Consider the following 23,978-nt stretch of genomic DNA (forward strand, 5'->3'; position numbering starts at 1 on the left):
TATATATATATATATATATATATATATATATATATATATATATATATATATATATATATATATGTATATATATATATATATATATATATATATATATATATATATATATATGTATATATATATATATATATATATATATATATATGTATATATATATATATATATATATATATATATATATATGTGTATATATATATATATATATATATATATATATATATATATATATATTCATTTATATAAGGTATTTTAAGGGGTGTGTGGAAGACTGCCCCATTCTCCTACATTTTCACACATTAAAAAAATAAAATAAACTGTGACAATACACACAAGAACCAATGTGGGATTTTTTTTCCCCCTTTTGCACCTTTTCACCTGGCATGCCTGGGATGTGACGTGATCAAAAACAGTTGAGAACCACCGGTGTAGTAAGTGTCTGCTCATTACATTTTATTTATGTAAATGCATTTTCTTTTCCAAGATCATCACTTGCCATTTTTTTAAAAACAACACTGCAATAACACCGAGACCTCAGCATGTGACTGTTAATACTTCATACAGTGGCATTCTTAAGTTTTAAAACAACAACAACTTAGCCTATTATAATTATTAAAGATTATCTTGATTTAAATGTAAAAACTAACGGAACCATTTTTTTCCTTTGACACAGTTTTGCTATTACCAACAATTTTAGAAACACTTATCCGTTCACACATCCAACAATCTGCTCTTATTTCCAGCCTCCATTTCCCTCATGAATATACAGCTGCCAAATTTAATTTGTAGCTAAGAATCTCCTACCATATACTATATTCCTTTATTCCAGCTTAATATTTCATAAAGGCTCAATATCTCTTTATCGAGAGCACCAAAAAAGTGCTTTACAGAGGTTTTACCATTACACATTTAGTTGCTAGTGACACATTTAAAATGGTTCTTGAGATAGTAAAGATCATATTCATTCACAGTGGTCTCTTGTGTGGAGGGAAAACGGAACTTGGAATAGGCTTTGTCAGTCTCAGACTGTCCCCATGGCAACATGGCTTTGATCTTCGATGCATAACATCATCACATGAGCCCACATGCAGAGAATCGAGCCCATCAATGAAAAATGCTAAAGAGGAAACATTAATGTAAAAAATGTTATTATAACTCAAAACTCATTCAATATATACACATCAATATCACAGAAACTCACTAAAATAAATCCCATTATCTTAACTCTTTTTTTTTTTTATTTATTTTGCAAAATAGCAATCCTCAATATCGAGGGGGCCAGGGCTCTTTTTTTAAAATAAAAAAGGTATAGCCCTTGCGTGGCAACTTCCCTGTAAAAACAGCTACCCCTTGTTGTTACTCTCCTATTAGTCATCTCACCTAAATGGCCAACCCGAGCCAAACGTGGGTTGAAGCCAACTTGTCGTATCTTCTCTGTGCGAGCCATAAAGAAATTAATGACGGCATCTGCAACCACACAATTGGGAAATCCCTCGATTACATGGTGGTATCCCATCCTTGTGTAAGCAATCTCCCTCTTCATCACCTGTGTCTGTGGAGATGGTATGTCGATAGGTGGCAGTGTATCCTGTCACTTCCCTGACTGCACCTCCCACCTTACAGTGCAAACACACACATATTAACCCAAATCAGCTTTAGTCACAGATTGAATGTACAGTAAATGCTGGCTATTTATCACTTAATACTGACTCAATGCTTCTTTTCAGTTTGGAAAGTTGCAACTCTTAACTGTCAAGGATTTTTAAGGAAGGACCAAAATGCAGAAGGCAAGTATAAGGGCTTTTATTAGAAAGAACAAAATAAAACCAAAACTCTCAGGAGGGAGAGGAACAACAAAACAGGGCAAAAACAAACTAAAAAGATAAAGACAAGGCTGACCGAAGTTCAGGAACCAACTGAAGACAAGACTTGAATAAAAGAAACTCACACATCGACAAACTTACAAAACAATCTGGCTGAGACATGAGGGAAAAGGGCACAATATAGAGAGGAAAGCACATGATTAACATAACAAGAATGATGAGGGAACAAGGAGACAGAGTCGAGGAAGGTTCGGGTTCAGTTCTCATGCCATGTGCTCTTCTGTCAATCTTGTGTGTTGTGTGAGTGCACATGGCTGTGTTTGATTCTTCATTGCCATGTGCACTCATGTCTGTTTGGTCTTGTATGTTAGCACATGACTTTTTGTCTTGCCATGTGCTAACATACAAGACCAAACAGACACGAGCGCACATGGTGATGAAGAATCAAAATACAAGAGAACCAAACCCGAAGCCATGCGCTCACAAAGATGAGTGTCCGGATCCCGACTCAGAACAGAAATATGAAGAAAGAGAAAACCGAAGTACAGGTGCATCTCAATAAATTAGAATGTCGTGGAAAAGTTCATTTATTTCAGTAATTCAACTCAAATTGTGAAACTCGTGTATTAAATAAATTCAATGCACACAGACTGAAGTAGTTTAAGTCTTTGGTTCTTTTAATTGTGATGATTTTGGCTCACATTTAACAAAAACCCACCAATTCACTATCTCAAAAAATTAGAATACATCATAAGACCAATAAAAAAAACATTCTTAGTGAATTGTTGGTCTTCTGGAAAGTATGTTCATTTACTGTATATGAACTCAATACTTGGTAGGGGCTCCTTTTGCTTTAATTACTGCCTCAATTCGGTGTGGCATGGAGGTGATCAGTTTGTGGCACTGCTGAGGTGGTATGGAAGACCAGGTTTCTTTGACAGTGGCCTTCAGCTCATCTGCATTTTTTGGTCTCTTGTTTCTCATTTTCCTCTTGACAATACCCCATAGATTCTCTATGGGGTTCAGGTCTGGTGAGTTTGCTGGCCAGTCAAGCACACCAACACCATGGTCATTTAACCAACTTTTGGTGCTTTTGGCAGTGTGGGCAGGTGCCAAATCCTGCTGGAAAATGAAATCAGCATCTTTAAAAAGCTGGTCAGCAGAAGGAAGCCTGAAGTGCTCCAAAATTTCTTGGTAAACGGGTGCAGTGACTTTGGTTTTCAAAAAACACAATGGACCAACACCAGCAGATGACATTGCACCTCAAATCATCACAGACTGTGGAAACTTAACACTGGACTTCAAGCAACTTGGGCTATGAGCTTCTCCACCCTTCCTCCAGACTCTAGGACCTTGGTTTCCAAATGAAATACAAAACTTGCTCTCATCTGAAAAGAGGACTTTGGAACACTGGGCAACAGTCCAGTTCTTCTTCTCCTTAGCCCAGGTAAGACGCCTCTGACATTGTCTGTGGTTCAGGAGTGGCTTGACAAGAGGAATACGACAACTGTAGCCAAATTCCTTGACATATCTGTGTGTGGTGGCTCTTGATGCCTTGACCTCAGCCTCAGTCCATTCCTTGTGAAGTTCACCCAAATTCTTGAATCGATTTTGCTTGACAATTCTCATAAGGCTGCGGTTCTCTCGGTTGGTTGTGCATCTTTTTCTTCCACACTTTTTCCTTCCACTCAACTTTCTGTTAACATGCTTGGATACAGCACTCTGTGAACAGCCAGCTTCTTTGGCAATGAATGTTTATGGCTTACCCTCCTTGTGAAGGGTGTCAATGATTGTCTTCTGGACAACTGTCAGATCAGCAGTCTTCCCCATGATTGTGTAGCCTAGTGAACCAAACTGAGAGACCATTTTGAAGGCTCAGGAAACCTTTGCAGGTGTTTTGAGTTAATTAGCTGATTGGCATGTCACCATATTCTAATTTTTTGAGATAGTGAATTGGTGGGTTTTTGTTAAATGTGAGCCAAAATCATCACAATTAAAAGAACCAAAGACTTAAACTACTTCAGTCTGTGTGCACTGAATTTATTTAATACACGAGTTTCACAATTTGAGTTGAATTACTGAAATAAATGAACTTTTCCACGACATTCTAATTTATTGAGATGCACCTGTAGTTCGCATCTAGCAAATTTTTAGCAACATACTTTTTAAAAAACATATTGACTTCAAAATTCATGTTTGGTGTACAATTGTCTGTAATTTATGCTGTAGAACATCCAATTATCTTGAAGTAATTTTTAGTACAGAACTCATTTTACTCACAAATCCAAAATATATTATAAAAAAAATCCCAAGGGAAACCATAGCTCAAAAATGCTAATTCTCTTCTGGGTTTTTGTCCTACATCCAAACAGCTCTAACATTAATGCTTTATAGGTCTTATTCACACTAGCGCCATTTTTTTATTTTTAATGGGAATGACAACGAGGCTGTGAGGGATAGACTTACCATCTCTTCAATGGCATGCACGGTATAAAGCTGTATAAAGATCTATAGTTCACATCTGATTTTCCACAACTCATGTTGTCTGGAGTTTTTGTCTACTGAATGTTCTTAGATTTTTTCAATGGCTTGTCTGAACGATCCAAAAACACTTTAGACTGCAGTACAGTCCATTAAAGAGACTTTGTGTCTATCCCTCACAACCTCGTTGTCACACCCGTCAAAAGTAAAGTGCTGCTACTGTGAATAAGGACTATTGCATCTTCACTTTAGCTACAGTACTAGAGCACCCCCACCCCCCAAATTCAGAAGCACCCTAGAGATTCTGATCTGGAACCGGGCCTGTGTGTGCTTCACAATTGCATTTTTTCCAATTTGGGATTGTGTTCCCACATCGTAAGTTTACTCCAAATTAACTTTGCCCTGGACTCCAATTTGCTCGTAGAATCTGGTATATTTGAGTTTTTCTCCAAGGATGTTGTTAACTTGGTCTGAACTGTTCTTTCCCTCCTCTGTGTGTGATGCTGAGGCATTATTGCTCAGATATTCACACCGGGTAGCTACTGGCTGTACATGCTGTGTTAGCCCATGTTTATTGTTTTAGGTTTGGTGTGTATTTTGTTTTATTGATTTTTCTCTTTGAATAAACTCTGGGTAACCCAGTTTAGGATTGTGTTTTGTATGCATTTTTTTGTGTGTGTGTGTGTGTGTGTTCTATTGATTGGTTTCTACGTATGCCTACTGTACTGTCTATATCCATATAGACATACTGTACATTTGTGTTTTGTTCATTGCTCATGTTTGTGGGAGCGGGATGTGGTCATGTGTCTGTCACTGGGGAGAAAGGAAGCGGTAAGTGCCATTACCTGGTGATTACTGATACATAACACCCGTGTCTCGTTACAGTGACGACAGAGATGGGCTTGAAAAGACCACCAAGCCCTCCTCGCGCAAGAACGGCGCCTCCAGGAGCTCCTCCAAGCCCAAGCCGAGGATCGGCAGGCCTTGAGGAGCTGGTTAGCTCCAGGCAGTTCCTCCACCATGGCCCCAGAAGCAGTGACAAAGCCACAGCTGTTGCTCCAAAAGATGGGCCCCCAGGACGAGTCAGAAGTGTATCTGAGTTTTTTGAGCAGTCGGCCACCGCCTCTGGCTGGCCGCAAACCCAATGGATCCTCCACCTGCTGCCGCTGCTTTCCGGGGAGGCCCAGCTTGTGGCGCAGCAACTACCAGCTGAGGACCGCCTGGAATATGTCAAGCTGAAGACCACTGTCCTGCAACGGGTTGTCCGGAGCCCTGAACAACACCATCAGCGATTCTGCTCACTCACCTTGAGCATCACCGGCTGCCCGTTCGTGTTTGCCCAACAGCTCCGTGATGCCTGCCGCAGTTGGGTGCTGGCCAAGGAAGGGCGTGGTGTGGAGGATCTTATCAACCTGATGATGCTGGAGCAGCTAACCATTCATCTGCCCTGAGGAACAACAGAATGGGTCCAGTACCATCGCCCCACGTCGGTGGATGATGCCATCCAGCTGGCCGAAGCCCACATGGCGGCCTACCCGGAAGCCGGTGAGCCGCAGTCCAGATCTCTCTCTCTCTCTCTCTCTCTCTCTCTCTCTCTCTCTCTCTCTCTCTCTCTGCTTCTCCTCCCCCTCCACTTGCCCCTCCCTCTCCTCCCATTCACCCTATACCTGCTCCTCGGAAACGGGGAGTGGTGCCGCCCAAACTGGTGCCCCGCCTTCGCGCGCTGCACTATGTGCTGGTTCCCTCCCCTACCCTTCTCCGTTGTCCTTCCCAGGTTGATGTCTCCACCGCCACGAGTGCAGCCGGGAAGCTTGAGCCGGACTGTCAGAGTGGCGGGAAGCAGAGTCACATCCAGGACCGCTGACCGGTAATGGAGGTGGAGACAAGGATTCGGGTCCCTGACATGCCACAGTCTGCCCCCGGTCGAGCAGGGACGTACAGGATACTGGTAAAAATTAAGGGGCGTACATACCCTGGTGGATTCTGGCTGTAATCAAACCTCGATCCACCATGGCTTGGTTCATGATGGGTCTTTTGGGTACAAAACACAAGGTGATGGTGAGGTGTGTGCATGGGTATGTTCATAAATACCCGGTAGTGACTACCGTTATTCAATTTCGGGGAGTAAAGCATAGAGTGGAGGCCATGGTTAATTCCCACCTCACCCATCCACTGATTCTGGGAACCAATTGGCCGGGGTTTAAATGATTATTAAAAGCGTTGTGTGTGAATGGGTCCTGCAAACCAAAAACATGGTGTGTGATATGTGATGCGATGGCTGGGGAGGTGGAGCCGGGGCCGTTCACGTCTGCTCAGCATCAGAATGATGCAGGAGGGGATTCCTCCGGCATTCCCACCCTCAGGGATTTCCCGGAGGGGTACTTCCCTCTGGAGCAGTCGTGTGATGAAACCCTTAGGCACGCCTTTGACCAAGTGAGAGTAATTGATGGCCAGCAGCTCCAGCCCGACGTCACCCTCACATATCCGTATTTTTCAATTATTATGGACCGGTTGTATCGAGTGACGCAGGACACTCAAACCCATGAAAATACAACCCAGTTGTTAGTCCCGAGGAGCCATCGGGAAACACTTTTCCATGCAGCTCACCACAATCCTATGGCGGGGCACTTAGAGCAAGAAAGAACACTGCACCGTTTGATAGCCCGCTTTTATTGGCCGGGCATTCATGGGGATGTATGCAGATGGTGTGCGGCATGCCGTGAATGTCAGCTGGTGAATCCACCAGCCACACCAAGAGTGCCATTGCGCCCATTACCATTAATCGAGGCCCCCTTCGAAAGAATTGGTATGGACCTCGTCGGGCCATTAGAACGGTCAGCACGCGGATACCGCTTTGTATTAGTTCTGCTGGATTATGCAACATGATATCCGGAAGCAGTGCCTTTATGCAACATCTCAGCATGCAGTATTGCGGAGGCACTCTTCAAAATTATCTCCCAGGTGGGGATTCCGAAAGAAATCCTCACCGACCAAAGTACAATGTTTGTCACAAACACTACACAAACTTTATGAATTGCTGGGGATTAAATCGATTTGCACCAGTGTTTATCACCTGCAAACTGACAGGCTGGTGGAACGATTTAATCGAACCCTGAAAAACATGATTTGTAAGTTCGTACACGAGGACGCTAGAAATTGGGACAAATGGCTGGACCCCCTATTATTTGCAGGTAGGGAGGTCCCGCAAGCCTCCACGGGGTTTTCCCCCTTCGAGCTCCTGTATTCGAGCAAAGCTACACACACTGAGTTAGTTGTCACAACAGAATTTGCTCCAAACTCAAGAGACACAAAGCCAGTTGTATAATAGGGGTGCCCAGCTACGAGAATTTGCACCGGGAGACAAAAGTACTTGTATTACTCCCCAAATCAAGCTTGAAATTACTCGCCAAGTGACAAGGACCCTTTGAGATTACATGGCGAGTCAGGGACCTCGATTATGAAGTTAAATGAACAGATAGAGGCGGGGCACATCAAATTATAAACCTCAACCTCCTTAAATTATGGAGAGAGGCGGTCCCCATGTCCATGGTGACAGTAGTTCCGGAGAGGGCTGAGCTCGTGCCAGAGGTAAAATTCAAAGCCGATCCATTCATCCCGGTCCCTTGTGGAGACCACCTCTCACCGTCCCAGCTCAAGGAGGTGGCCAGGTTGCAAAAAGAGTTTGCGGACAAGTTCTCTCCTCTCCCCAGTCAGACTAACCTCATACAGCACCATAACGAGACCCCACCGGGAGTGGTTGTGCGTAGTCGGCCATACCGCGTACCCGAGCACAAGAAAAAGGTGATTCGGGACGAATTAAAGGCAATGCTCGAAATGGGGGTAATAGAAGAATCGCACAGCGATTGGGCGAGCCCGGTTGTTCTTGTACCTAAGAGTGATGGGTCAGTCCGGTTCTGTGTTGATTACCAGAAAGTCAAGGCAGTATCTAAATTTGACATGTACCCAATACCCCGAATTGACGAACTGCTCGATCGGTTGGGTGCGGCTCAATTTGATTCAACACTGGATTTAACTAAGGGATGTTGACAGATCCCCTTAACTTCACTATCCCGAGAAACAAATTGCCTTTTCCACACCAATTACACAGTTTGTTCAGGGCTCCCGCCACATTCCAATGCCTCATGGATAAGATCCTCCGGCAACACGCTGCGTATGCCGCTGCCTACTTAGATGATATCGTTATATACAGTAATGATTGGCAGAGGCATATTCATCATCCAAGAGCAGTGCTGAGGTTGCTGAGGCAGGCGGGGCTCAAGGCAAACCCAAAAAAGTGCGCAATTGGGCGGGTGGAAGTACGGTATCTGGGCTTCCACTTGGGTCATGGACAGGCACGTCCCCAAATTGATAAGACCGCAGCAATAGCAATAGCAGTTCATGGGGCTGGCTGGCTATTACAGAAGGTTTGTTCCTAATTTTTCTGATGTCACCAGCCCCTTGACTGATCTCACTAAAAAGGGGGCACCAGATCCGGTCCAGTGGACGGAGGCGTGCCAACGAGCTTTCACGAGAGTGAAAGCTTTCTTGGAGGAATCATAATATTTTCTTGTTCCCGGACTTTGCGAGTTTGAAAAGAGAGAAATGTGATCGGTTCAGGGAATGCAAGAAACTCTTGAATCAGCGTAAGATCACTTTTGCATTGATGTTCCCAGCCAAACTGAGAATAGAAACTAAGGATGGTCGCAAAGTATTTACATGTCCCAATCAGGCAATGTCTTTTATAGAATCAATGGGTGAGTAAACCATTGGATGTTTCTCATGTGAGTGGGTCGACTCGCTGTACTTACTCTGGCTTTTGAGGAAGCTGGGCATCATTTTGGTTTCTTTTTGCGTTGGCTTCGCCTAGCGGCTGGAGTTTGTTTTGTGAATAACACTTTCCTTAATGAAGCTTTTGCATTGATGAAAGATTACTTTTGCATGGAAGTTCCCAGTCAGTTTGAGAGTGGACACTATGGATGACCGAAAAATATCTACATGCTCACACAAAGGATGTTTTTTATAAAGTTGATGGATTGAGTAAGTCACGGTATATACTTTTATGTGGTCTCCGAGTGAATTGACTTGACCATCCGGGGAACCGGGATGCCGGATTTGTTTCTTTTTGTGTTGGCTCCACCTAGCGGCTGGAGCTTATTCTGTTTACGGGACACTGGAATGATTACGTCATCCACTGAACTCATAATGGCTGGCTCACTGAACATTCGTTTGTCTATCCGTGAAACTGAACGGTTTTATATCAGCTGAAATTTGTTTTGTGGAAGATCACACCTTTAAAACAGTTCTGTGAATTAATGTACATGTTCTTTGTGTTCATTCTTCCTTTTGGCTGGGGTTTATTTTACAAAGTATTTTCTGTTATGTCATTTTGCTTCACAGATTTGTGCAATCCGATGACAAAGTTGTCGTGGGGGCTTGTGGGCGTTCATGGACCTTTTGAGTTTAGAGGGATTGTCGCCGGTTGGTGTTCTCGTGCGCGGGGTTAAAGCGCACGTTTTTTTTTTTTTCTGTTTGTTTTGTTTGGGGGGAAGTTCGGGGTTTGATTGTTTCACTAATGGGGAATGTGGTCTGTATAATTTGGTTTTTGACATACAGTTTATTTTCTTTATTATATCAATATGTCAGTTGTTAATATAAGTGTACTACCTCTCTACACATGGAATGTGAATGGGTTGGGGCACCCCATAAAAATATAAGCAATATGATATAGTGTTTCTTCAAGAAACACACCTTTCTCCTCAGGAAGCAGGAAAATTTGGGAAGATATGGGGTGGACATGTTTTCTTTAGTGCTGGCTCAAGTAAGAGCAAGGGAGTCATTATATTGGTAAATAAACATCTACAATTCAAATGTCTCAAACAGATTAAAGAAATTAGGAAGAGTCATTATTGTTTTAGCTGAAATTCAGGGGCAAAGGTTGATTTTGGCTAATATTTATGCACCTAATGCTGATAAGTGCTTTTTTTTATATTGCAAGCCGCTGGCACCCCTCATGATATAATATTGGGAGGAGACTTTAATCTTTTGATGGATTCAGTCCTTGATCATAGTGAAGCAAAAGTGTGTAAACCCCCTAGAGCAACATTGACGCTTCACAGGATGTGTAAAAATCTTGGTCTTACAGATATTTGGAGACTTTTGAACCCATCTGGTAGGCACTATAAATTTTTTTCATCAGTCCATAAGATTTATTCTAGAATAAATTTTTTTTAGATCCAAGTCCCTCATTTCACCTGTTGTGGATTGCTCAATTGGAAACATTTTATTCTCAGATCACGCCCTGGTGAGTTTAGAGGTGGTGCCACATATGGAGAAAAAGAAATCATATAGTTGGCACCTTAATGTGTCCCTTTTGCAAAATCCTGAATTCCAACAAATGTTAAAGACTGAAATCAATGTTTATATGGAGACCAACTGGTTCTCAGTATCCACTGTGGGCGTGGCTTTTTGACTCATTCATCAAAAAATCCAAAGCAAAATAACTTGTGGAGTTGGAAGGAAATATTAAAAATGCCGAAGCAGAGCTGAAGCGCCGTTTGTCATCCGATGGCCTCAGAGAACTGACTCGATTGAAATACAGATATAATACTATTTTGTCACGGAAAGTGGAGTTTTGGCTATTCAGGGCAAGACAGACATACTTTGAGTCAGGGGACAAGGCAGGAAAACTTTTTGCTAGATATATAAAGCAGAGAGAGTCTTTTTCTACCATTCCCTCAGTGAAATCTGCTGGTGGTGAAATATTTACCTCTGCCATTGATATTAATAATGCTTTTAAAGAATTCTACTTTGATCTCTATAGTTCCACATCTTCGTCTACTGATGAGGATATTTGAAACTTTGTGGAACCATTAGATCTTCCAAAACTGACAACTGAGCAAAAAAATTCTCTTGATTCTGAGATAACCTTGGAGGAGCTTGGCAAGGTTATTAAGGCCTTATGTACAGGCAAGGCTCCGGGCTTGATGGCTTTGCCGCTGAGTTTTTCAAATCTTATGCTACAGAACTGGCTCCACTTTTGCTAGAAGTTTATACTGAATCATTAAAGAATGGAAAGCTTCCACCAATCATGACACAAGCCCGGATCAGTCTGATTCTTAAAAAGGACAAAGATCCAAGCGAGTGTAAAAGTTACCTTTCAATTTCCCTGATTCAGTTAGATGTACAAATTTTGTCAAAAATTCTGGCTAATCGATTAAGTAACGTTATAACATCTCTTATACATATAGATCAGGTGGGGTTTATTCGAGGCCGTAGCTCTTCTGATAACATTAGGCGTCTCATCAATATCATGTGGTCAGTAGTGAATGAGCAATCTGTGGTCGCTGCCATCTCATTTGACGCCGAAAGGCATTTGATATGGTAGAATGGGATTATCTTTTTAAGGTTTTGGAAATATACGGGTTCGGGAGTACGTTTATTGTATGGATTAAGTTACTTTATAGACACTCGGTAGCGGCAGTACAAACAAATGGATTAATTTCAGATTATTTTTCTCTGGATAGGGGCACCCGGCAGGGTTGTCCTCTTTCCCCATTATTGTTCTGTCTTGCCCTGGAACCATTAGCAGCCGTGATAAGAAAGGAGGATGATTTTCCAGGGGTGGTGGCGGGAGGTATGTTGCATAAACTCTTGCTTTACGCAGATGATATTTTATTATTTGTCTCTGACCCCAGTAGATCTATGCCTTGCCTCCACAGAATTATTAATTCCTTCTCTAAGTTTTCAGGATATAGAGTCAATTGGTCTAAATCCGAAGCTTTGGCTCTGACAGCGTACTGCCCAGAAACGGCTTTCCAGCCAGGTACTTTCCAGTGGCCCAAACAGGGCATCAAGTATTTGGGTATTTTATTTCCAGCAAATTTGTGTGATTTAGTTAGTGTTAATTTTGTCCCCTTAATAAAACGATTTTCGAGCGATGTGGGCAGGTGGGCTTCATTACATTTATCTATGATTGGGAAGGTTAATGTTATTAAAATGAAAATCCAAAATTCAATTACTTACTGCAGTCTCTCCTTGTAGATGTCCTCCTCTCTTATTTCAAGCAATTTGATAGCATAGCAAAGTCCTTCATTTGGAATGGTAAGCGTCCCAAATTACATTTCAATAAGTTACATAGGCCGATTGACAAAGGTGGGCTAGGCCTACCCAAGATTTTGTTTTATTATTATGCATTCAGTCTCAGACATTTGGCTCATTGGTCACTTCCACCTGAGAGAGCCCCTCCCTGGTTCTGTATAGAACAGGAAGTTCTTGCCCCTATTTTGCCACTGCAGAGCCTTTCTATCAAATTAATCTGAGAAGCTAAGTTACATCCCGTTATCTCGCACTTGAACTTGGTATGCACAAAAGTGTCCAGACTGTTTAATTCTGAATTTTTTTTAAATGTTGCCTCGAGCATATGACTGAACCCCAAATTATGCATCAACAAGTCCCCTTTTTGCTGGTCAGAGTGGATTGGGAGGGGGGTTACTACACTCGGTGACCTATATGAGAATGGAGTGTTGAGATCCTTTCAAAATTTGGTTCAACTTTTTGGGATTCCTAGATCTCAGTTCTATAAGTATTTACAGCTGCGCCACCTGCTCTGTACTGTTTTTGGGAGTGGTTTACACCCTCCTAAAGCGGTAGATACTCTGGGAGTGGTGATTACTGCTTTTGGAAAAGGTCAATAGGCATCGGTGTATTACTCCCCACTAATTCAGTGTCTGGGGGACGGAACTTTGACTTCTCTTAAGAGATTATGGGAGAAAGATCTACATTTGGTATTGGAGGGAGAGTGGGCTGGGATTCTAAAAAATGTCAAATCTGCATCTAGAGACGCAAGGGTTCGCCTCATGCAACTGGAGTCAATTGGACCCCCTCTAGATTGTATAGGCTTGGTCTTAAAGACACACCCACCTGCTGGCGATGTCAAATGGAAGATGGAGACACAACCCATGTCTTTTGGGGATGTGTTAAGATGCAAGAATTTTGGATGAGGATTCAGAGTTTTATGTGTGAGGTTTTATCCTCTCAAATTTTATTTTGCCCCAGACTCTGTATCTTGGGAGATGGGGCAGTCATTAATTTGGAGAATAAGCACATGAAAAACTGGGTCCTAACTAGTGTTATGATTGCTAGACAGATCACTCTGAGGAGTTGGAAGTCGGCTGGAGCGCCCCTGTTTCAGGAGTGGTGCTCAGATATGGCCAGAGTGGCAGCTCTTGAGGAGGGGGTATCCAGAAGACTGGGGAGTCTAGACATGTTTGTGAAAAAGTGTCACAAGATATCTGTATTTTTTGAAGGGCTCTCGGGGAGGGACAGTGGAGAGAGAGGTGTAGGGGGTTTATGTGTGTGATTGTTTTATTTTATTTATTTATTTTTGTTGTGGGTCTACGGTTGTTGTTGTTGTTGGGGGTTGGGTGAGGAATTGGGGGGGGGGGGGATAGTGGGGGTTGGATATTGATTCTGTATATGTGTGTTCTGCTATTTATATTTAATGGTTGAATCAATAAAAAATTTTAAATGTTGTGGTCCATAAAATATGCATTCCTCTTCACTGTATTCCATATTTTTCTTACCAACATTTCGGCAATCAGCCTTTTAAGGTATTTTTTAACTTTACTTGGTTGTTATTTTCAGAGTTACTAACAAAAGCCATCACCAATCAGACGTTTTTGTATTAGTTCATGCATGTTTTCCTTTTCCTGTGGTGCAGCCGGAAATTTATTGCCTCAGCCGCATGGGAGACCTGGGTTTTCATCCCATGTTGAAACCAAGAAATAATTGTGTTTGCATAATCATTTACAAGTGTGATTTGGAGGTTCCGTTTTCCCTCTAGAATTACATTTTTACTAAACTGATGGTTAGGTTTAGAGTTGGGTTTTGGGTTTCAGCATAAAGTTAATAAAATATGCATTTCTCATGTCTACTGTATAACATACTTTACAGCTAAAAACAACTAGATTAAGAACTCACTTTTGCACCCCTTAATGTCCATTTCACCTCACATGAGCTCAAATGAGCTTACATTCAAAAACACTTCCCACTCTGGGCACTGTGGGGAATGCTTTGAATTTCGGTAAACACAGACTGAGTTTAGCTCAAGAAAAGTCAACTGCAAACAATAAGGCATTGACATAAATTAGGATATTTAAATGATAAGTAAGCCAAAAGTTTCTCTTACCAGGTCCAAAGTGGTACTCTCCAAAATATCTAACATTTTTTCCAGCTTTGTGTTTGAGGTAAAAATGAAGTCATCATCCACCCAAAGAACATATTTGGTTGTCACCTGAGAGACTGCCAGGTTGCGGCAGCAAACCAGCCCCGTAATGAAGAGTGGACAACACTTTAAATGATCACTTTGTCCTGAGAGGAACAGAGTACATTGCATGGCAAAAGGTATGTAGATACCCGAACACCACACCTATGTGTGCTTGTTGGACATTTCATTTTAAAACCATTAAAAGGGTGTTGGTCCTCCCTTTGCTGCTATCTGATCTTTGCTTGTCTGGGCTTTGTGCAGGCCAGTCAAGTTCTTCTAAACCAGACTAAGCAAACCATTTCTTTATAGACCTCACTTTGAGCAAAGGAGAATTATCATACCTTTTTCGGTAACCGTATGCCACATTCTGCTAAAATGTTTGCCTAAGGAGATTGCATGACTGCATGCTTGATTTTATGCACCTGCTTGTAATGCGTGTACCATAGCTGGAATAGACAAACACTTATAAGGAGGAGTTGACATACTTTTTGCCATGCAGTGTGGCTTACACTAAGCCAATACTGAATATATAAGAATATAAGCACAAAATCTAGGATACTGCCTAACTTTGCAGCTAAAAGAACTATGGCCAAACAAAAATAAAAATAGGAAAAACTATGTAATGATCAACAGTTCAGCTCACCACTACAACTATATTTACCATACAAGGCAAGGTTGCAAGAAACCAATTTAGTTAAGAAAACCCTCAATTATATTTGTCATTGTCAAGTGTTTTCTCACTAAGGGTTTTCTTAACTTCGCAACTGGCTGCTGATTATTTGGGAAGTCACTGATTAGATTAATACACCTAATACAGTATAATATAGTAAACTGATACAGTATGATCCATACCTTGCCAAAGGGCATGATATAATGTTCGATATAGGGCCCAGTCACAGGTTTATGGTCCTTGGAGTCATCCGCAATCACTATAGCTATAGTCGGGTAGAACTGGCGAATGCTGTTGATCAAATCTTGAAGTTTGTCGTAGTGTAGAAATGTCTTTGTTGCGATGGTGACCAGAGTGTTTACATTGTATTCTGTGAGAACAATAATAACAGTGAGTAAAACATTGTGACATTTCTTAAAAATCAATCATTTTAAATTATCAACTGATTATTAATTATATCAGCAAATACCCTTTTTGGGTCCAGGATTATAGAACTTAGGCATTGGTGGATGTCTGATTCTAATGGTGAAGGATGCCTGGAATCCATCTGTTTTAAACTGTACTGTTAAAGATAAAAGAAACAATGTTATATTATTAGAAAATAAATAAAATGAAAGGCGTGGAAATAAGCGGTAAATACATATGTATTGGTTAGAAGGATACAATGAATTTTGTGTTTAAATATCGAACAGAGATAAAAACATGTTTGTAAAGCTGCAGAACAGTGTGAAGAGCACTTATGGTATTATGAAGAGGTTAAGACATCTGTTCCCCTTAAGAAATATATAAATAATAATAATTATTAATAATAAATATGGCGTACCCGTGCGTCCTTAGACGTAATTTTACAATTTTTAATTCTTTCCCACTCCCCATCCTCCAATACCAAGTTCAAATCTCTTTCACATTACCTCTTGAGAGCTGTTAAGGCCATGCCACCAAGACTCTGAATCAAGGAGGAATAATGCACTGATGCTTCATGCCCTTTCCAAAGGCCATGAGCACCATACAGAGGGTCTCTGCAGCTTTAGGGGACTGTGTAATACCCCCAAATATAGTACAAAATAGATGGCGCAACTGTTAATACCTGAAAAATGTAGACCTAGAAATCCCAAATTGCTGTGTTATATAAGGGGGACTAGTTAATACATAATTTGGGGTTCAGCTATATGCTTGAGGAAACATTTAGATAAGTATAGTGAATGAGGCGCTCCAGATGTGTGTTTGGCCTCGTCACCGCTGCCAAATAAATGTAGAGCACGCCTCTTCTCAGGGAGCCGGCTTCTAATCGCCATGTGTGTATACACTGGCATCCTTGCACGAGAGAAGGAGAGCAAGAGGGAGAAGAGCGTGCGATCATCTGGTGTCTAAATGTTTCACAAATATAGCATGAACAATGCTGCAGTGTGTTACAATTGTGTCTAGTTAGTGTATTGTCAAATCGAGAACTGAAACTGATCCTACAGCGACGGCTGAGAATTATTTCTCAACTAAATATTCCTGTGCTGTTTTTATTCAGCCGCCATTAGCTAATACAGTGAATGGACTCTTTACAGAGACTGAACAGGGTCTAGCTTGCGCAGTTGGACTGTGTGTTCATCTAACGAGTCGTCAGTACGAAGATTCGTGGTAGTTAGGATGACACCAGATAGACCTCTGAGCCACCGGGAGCGCTCAGAGTACCTCTGGCCCCGAGGGAATCTCCGCGATCACGGGCGTGACTGATATCTAACATCAGGAGGTGACACACGCTTTTCTGAATGGAGCCTTAAAGGTATTTTTCTGTGTTGAGTGAAGAGGTCTTATTTGTTTTGACCACCACGCATCCCAGCTACGAACAGACCTGCAACGTTTAAACAAACATTTATACTCCTGTTGCTGGCTTATTTTGTTAAACTAAGAGTTAATTGAGTTTAAAAGAAAAAGAGTTTGTGGACTCCTCTAAAGGTACTTGCATAAAGAGGTAAATATTTGAAACTGTGTATTTGATCCTTTGGGAGTAATCAGTGGATTTGTATGTATGTGTATATATTATATATATATGTATATGTGTGTGTGTGTGGTATGTATGTATGTATATGTGAGTGTTTTCAGTGTGTTAATTTGAGTTAACAAAGATAAAAGAGAAGGTTCCTTTTTAGTTACCTAGTGAAATTGTTAAAAAGAGCTATAAAATCCCAATTTATCGAGTATAGTAGCAAGTTTGAAGCTTAAGGGACCCAAGGAAAGTAGTAACCTATAGTTACAAACCATAAAAGGTAAAGTGAGTAAATAACCACATGTAGACCGAACAAATTGGAAAAACCAAAGTTGATTAATAGGCACTCAGGGCGCTCCCTTATATACAGGTGCATCTCAATAAATTAGAATGTCGTGGAAAAGTTCATTTATTTCAGTAATTCAACTCAAATTGTGAAACTCGTGTATTAAATAAATTCAATGCGCACAAACTGAAGTAGTTTAAGTCTTTGGTTCTTTTAATTGTGATGATTTTGGCTCACATTTAACAAACCCACCAATTCACTATCTCAAAAAATTAGAATACATCATAAGACCAATAAAAAAAATATTTTTAGAGAATTGTTGGCCTTCTGGAAAGTATGTTCATTTACTGTATATGTACTCAATACTTGGTAGGGGCTCCTTTTGCTTTAATTACTGCCTCAATCCGGCATGGCATGGAGGTGATCAGTTTGTGGCACTGCTGAGGTGGTATGGAAGCCCAGGTTTCTTTGACAGTGGCCTTCAGCTCATCTACATTTTTTGGTCTCTTGTTTCTCATTTTCCTCTTGACAATACCCCATAGATTCTCTATGGGATTCAGGTCTGGTGAGTTTGCTGACCTGTCAAGCACACCAACACCATGGTCATTTAACCAACTTTTGGTGCTTTTGGCAGTGTGGGCAGGTGCCAAATCCTGCTGGAAAATGAAATCAGCATCTTTCAGCAGAAGGAAGCATGAAGTGCTCCAAGATTTCTTGGTAAATGAGTGCAGTGACTTTGGTTTTCAAAAAACACAATGGACCAACACCAGCAGATGACATTGCACCCCAAATCATCACAGACTGTGGAAACTTAACACTGGACTTCAAGCAACTTGGGCTATGAGCTTCTCCACCCTTCCTCCAGACTCTAGGACCTTGGTTTCCAAATGAAATACAAAACTTGCCCTCATATGAAAAGAGGACTTTGGACCACTGGGCAACAGTCCAGTTCTTCTTCTCCTTAGCCCAGGTAAGACGCCTCTGACGTTGTCTGTGGTTCAGGAGTGGCTTAACAAGAGGAATACGACAACTGTAGCCAAATTCCTTGACACGTCTGTGTGTGGTGGCTCTTGATGCCTTGACCCCAGCCTCAGTCCATTTCTTGTGAAGTTCACCCAAATTCTTGAATCGATTTTGCTTGACAATTCTCATAAGGCTGCGGTTCTCTCGGTTGGTTGTGCATCTTTTTCTTCCACACTTTTTCCTTCCACTCAACTTTGTTAACATGCTTGGATACAGCACTCTGTGAACAGCAAGCTTCTTTGGCAATGAATGTTTGTGGCTTACCCTCCTTGTGAAGGGTGTCAATGATTGTCTTCTGGACAACTGTCAGATCAGCAGTCTTCCCCATGATTGTGTAGGAACCTAGGAACCAAACTGAGAGACCATTTTGAAGGCTCAGGAAACCTTTGCAGGTGTTTTGAGTTGATTAGCTGATTGGCATGTCACCATATTCTAATTTTTTGAGAGAGTGAATTGGTGGGTTTTTGTTAAATGTGAGCCAAAATCATCACAATTAAAAGAACCAAAGACTTAAACTACTTCAGTCTGTGTGCACTGAATTTATTTAATACACGAGTTTCACAATTTGAGTTGAATTACTGAAATAAATGAACTTTTCCACAACATTCTAATTTATTGAGATGCACCTGTATTTGTAAAGGAAAGGGTTAAAAGCACTACATCTCAGATTTGCTGGAAATTAGATGCCTAAATACAGTACCTAATGCCTTGCTTGGGCCATAGAAAGGCACCAGGTTGGAAAGCTGGAGTTTAGATCAATTCTCCCTATATCCTGAAAATTTGGAGAACGGAGAATTAATAATTTTATGGAGGCTAGGCATAGCTCTACTAGGGTCGGAGACAAATAATAATGTATCATCTGTATAAAGTAGAAGTTTATGCACCACACCTCCTGCTACAATGCCAATGTAAATCATCCTCTTTCTTGTTGCGGCAGCAAATGGTTCCAGGCCAAGACAGAACAATAAGGGGAGACAGGACAGCCTTGACTGGTTCCCCAACAAAGAAAAAACTAATCTGAAGTTAATCCTTTTGTTAGTGGCAGTGCAAACTGTTGTTTATAAAGTAACTTAATCCACCCAATAAAAGTGTTCCCAAACCTGTAAATTTCCAAAATCTTAAAAAGAGGGTGGAATGGGACTATCAAATGCCTTCTCGGCATCAAGTGAGATGGCAGCAATCGGGGTCTGATCATTCGCTACTGACCACATAGTATTTATAAAACGTCTAATATTATCAGAAGAACTACAACCATGAATAAACCCCACTTGATCTATACGTATAATGGATGTGAATATTTTGTTTAATTGATTAGCCAGAATCTTAGACAACATTTTTTCATCTAAATGTATCAGGGAAATTGGACAATAACTTTTACACTCATTTGGGTCTTTATCTTTTTTTATAAAGAATGAGAAAAATCAGGGCTTGTGTCCAGGGGCGTTTCTAGGACTTGAGGAGGTTTGGGGCTTCGCAGCAGGGGGGTCACGTCACATGAATTTCAAACAAATGTAGCAATATTATTGCGTAGCCTACATTTAAAATTACATTCGGGACTGAAGCCTCGGGAAAAATGACCAGCTGACGCTTTTGTCATGGTTGGCGGTAGTTCACCTTTCTTTAATGACTCTGTGTTAACGGCTAACATAAGTGGAGCCAGTTCTGTGACACAAGATCTAAATTCTGGCCCCAGTGTCTTACCTGTTGGCAAGCCTTTAATTACCTCAAGCTCAAGCAATATCTGAGTCAAGAATCACCCTTCAATTTAGGGAGTTCTAATGGCTCTATGAAGTTGCTAATACACTTGTCGGTAGACATAGATGTGGAGCTATAAAGATTGAAATAGAATTCTTTAAAGGCTTTATTAATATCTGTGGCAGAAGTAAATATATTGCCTCCAGAAGACTTCACTGAAGAAATGGTGGGAAAAAACTCTGTGTTTATGTATCTGGCGAGAGGTTTCCCTGTTTTGACCCCTGACTCAAAGTATGTCTGTCTTGCCCTGAATAACCAAAACTCTACTTTCTGTGACAAAATAGTATTGTACCTATACTTAAGCTGAGTCAACTCTCTAAGACCATTGGATGACATTTGGTGCTTCAGCTCTGTTTCAGCACTTTTAATACTCCTTTTTTTTTTTCAATTCTGTGAAATTCCTGTGCTTTGATATTTTTAATGAATGATGCGTATTGTATGATCTGCCCCCTAAGAACTGCCTTAATTGCCTCCAATGCCATGCCCACTGAGGACCAATTGGTTTTTACATAAACATTGACTTGTGTCTTTAACATTTGTTGAAATGCTGGGTCCTGTAGAAAGGATCTATTAAAAAGCCATCTGTATGATTTTCTTTTCTCTATATGTGGTAACAGCTCTTAACTCACCAAAGCATGATCTGAAACTAAAATGTTCCCAATTGAGCAATTGATGGCAAATGGAATAAGTGAATTAGATATATATTTGAGTAAATCTTATGAACTGATGAGGAGAAAAAAAAAAGTGTAGTCCCTTTCAGATGGATTCAGAAGTCTCAATGTCTGTAAGACAAGATTTTTACACATCCTCTGTAGTATCAACATTGCTGGGTCTATACACCTTTGCATCACTATGATCAAGGATGGGATCCATTAAAATATTGAAGTCTCCACCCAAAACCATATCATGAAGGATCACAGCTGCTTGTGACTTTCCCTCAAGATTTATTAAAAGTTCTGATCATCAGCGTTGGGTGCATAAATATTAGCCAAAATAAGATTTTACCCCTGTATTTCATCGAAAACAACAATTACTCTTCCTAAATTATCTTTGATCAGTTTTAGACATTTAAATTGTAAATACTTACTTATCAATGTGATGACTGCCCTGCTCTTACTCAAACCAGCACTACAAAACGCATGCCCACCCGTTTTTCAGCTTCCTGTGGCGAAAGGTGAATTTCTCAATGGAACACTATCAAATTTTTTTAAGCATAAGAAAAGAACCTTCTTTAGAGAGTGCAGCAGCCCATTAACATTCCACGTGGAGAGAAATGTTTTACCTATATAAAAAGTAACATTGACATACAAAGAGAAATTTTGTACCCAAGGCTAAATTATATTGACAATGATTCAACATTGTTACCATAAAATCCTTAACCCACAGAACAGGAAAAAAATGTGCTTCAACCTCGCGCATAACACTCCCAACTAGTGTCCATCCCCCGGAAATTCAACGGTCCATGCGTACACACGAGACCCTCCGTGACACCTTTGCTACAAGAATACAATTGAACTGAATATGAAAGTTTTCCATGAAATAGGCCCAGTAAATAACATCAAACCCACAAAATGAACGAACTCAAGCCAATAAAGAGAGAGAGAGAGAGAGAGAGAGAGACAGTGGGCAACCAACCGCATAACAAAACCTCTCAGACCGCATCAACAAACTGCACGATGTGTAGTCCTGCTGAGTCAGCGGGTCATCCTGGAGTGCGCTGTCACTCCCAACCGGACCCCCCCACCATCTTGCTCTTGAGGGACGTCAGACATGCTTTTTTTAATGTCCCCACAGGCCGATGATTTCGAATTCTTTGACATCCTACTCTCCCCGTGCAGTTTAACAATCAAAACTTAATCAGTTCTCACTAATGTTGATTGAAAGGATAATTGTAGCAAAGTGTAGTGGAGAATGCCACTAGGCTGCTTCCACTCGCATACCGTCAAGTGAATCTCCACGCTCGCCATTTTTAATGCAGTTACCACTAAGGGTGTTGCCAGGAAATTACTTTTAGGTGGGCCTCAATAAAAATGGATTTTTTTTTTTTGTTTGTTTTTAAATAAACTGTTTTATATATTTTAAGTCCAAGAATAATCTCTAAAATTCTGGGTGGGCCTAGGTCTTCCACAGGCTACGCCACTGGTTGACACAGGACACAAAACAGTTTCTCAGAGTGAATGTGATACCTTCCTGCTTTCAACGTGACCAAAATCACAGGGAAAGGTAAACGCATTCAAATGATTGCAAAAATGTCTGATGAAGAATGCCGCTTGTCAGTAATTCGGCAGAATGATGTTAATTTCAGGGTACATGAACATTTTAAAGCAGTATGTTGATCGCCCCTGTGATAATGTTGAAAGAACATGCACACTCGCATATAGGACATACAGTGGGGTCCACATTGAAAGTCTGCCATTCAAAATCAAATTTAAACTGAAACTATAATGTTTTTGAATTGAGAAGTTTAAAGAAATATGATGTAATGTGAATAATAAATACTTGACACATGAACACTGAAACATTTAAAAATTAAATGAAAAATGGACTTATGTATTTTATTTTCTTTGTCAATTCCATGTAAAGCACTTGAATTAACAGTGAATGAAATGTGCTATATAAATTTGCCTTGCCTACAGTATATCTTGGTTATTTTGCCTTATTCATAGAATTGTGCACTTTGGATTGTGTGACCTGATTTTGACTTTTTTTTTTTATTATTTTATTTTTTTTTATTTTTCCTCTCTCTCTGTGTCTAGGTGTGATTCCTGATGGCATCAGCCCTGGAACCTGTTCAACAAGACTTCTGATAGCGTGTGCTGGCAAGGGAATGGATATTTGACTTATCCACCAAGTCATTCTCTATGCAGTGCTACACTCATAAAGGGTATTACAAAGTTATTTGGTCAGTGCTGGGGTTAGTCAAAATTGTAGATGGGCTGGGTGCTAGGGTTTTGATGGCAAACTATTTGTTTTTTAGAGAGCCAATGAGAAGCACTATGGTCAGAAGTCTAAATAAAACAAACACCCATAATTCATCACATTCAATTAGTGTTTTAGAATGTCCTGCCATTGGATAAAATCTTTCCCAAATAAAGGCAGTGTCTTATATTGAAGGTTGGAATACATGTTAATGTTAGAAAGCTTAAAAACGACTTTTATTTATTTTTTGCAAAAAAGTTAGCTCTGGCTAGGTGTTTTGGGTTCTCACCTACATCTGCTGTGTTGGGGTGGAACTGTGTGTTTGTGTAGGTAACAAACTGTAGTTGTCTGTTCAGTACGGCCAGTGATCTGCTCACAAAACTAATGTGCATCTCTCCTTCCCCTTTGATTTGCACTCCATCCATCAGTGCAGCTGTATTGAATGTTCCAATTGTAGCAATTACATCTACCTGCAATTGACACTGTATGAAAATCACAGATTTCTGGGCCAGACAAGGACCAAAAGTGCCTAAATGAATGTACCATTTTTGTACTATTGTACACAGAAATTCTTGTGCTATCATATGATTAACAATTATAATCTTTCATCAACTGTAATCATGTAGCTTTCATTGAACGTTACTCACCAGTTCTATTTATCATATTAGATGAGGTAGACCTCCATAAGGTACAGTGCTGTGGGTCCCCAGGACTGAGAAACAACGTTGTCTATTAATCGGTTACCAATTATCCAGTACAAAGACTTGCCAAATAAAGACTTA

General features: G+C 40.7%; 1 pseudogene; it reads right to left on the reverse strand.

Moving 5' to 3' along the window:
- Nucleotides 1-266: 266 nt before the first annotated feature.
- On the reverse strand, nt 267-23,978 carry LOC127419184 (beta-1,4 N-acetylgalactosaminyltransferase 1-like; annotated as a pseudogene).

Source organism: Myxocyprinus asiaticus, chromosome 28, assembly GCF_019703515.2.
Source record: "Myxocyprinus asiaticus isolate MX2 ecotype Aquarium Trade chromosome 28, UBuf_Myxa_2, whole genome shotgun sequence".
Lineage (NCBI taxonomy): Eukaryota > Metazoa > Chordata > Actinopteri > Cypriniformes > Catostomidae > Myxocyprinus > Myxocyprinus asiaticus.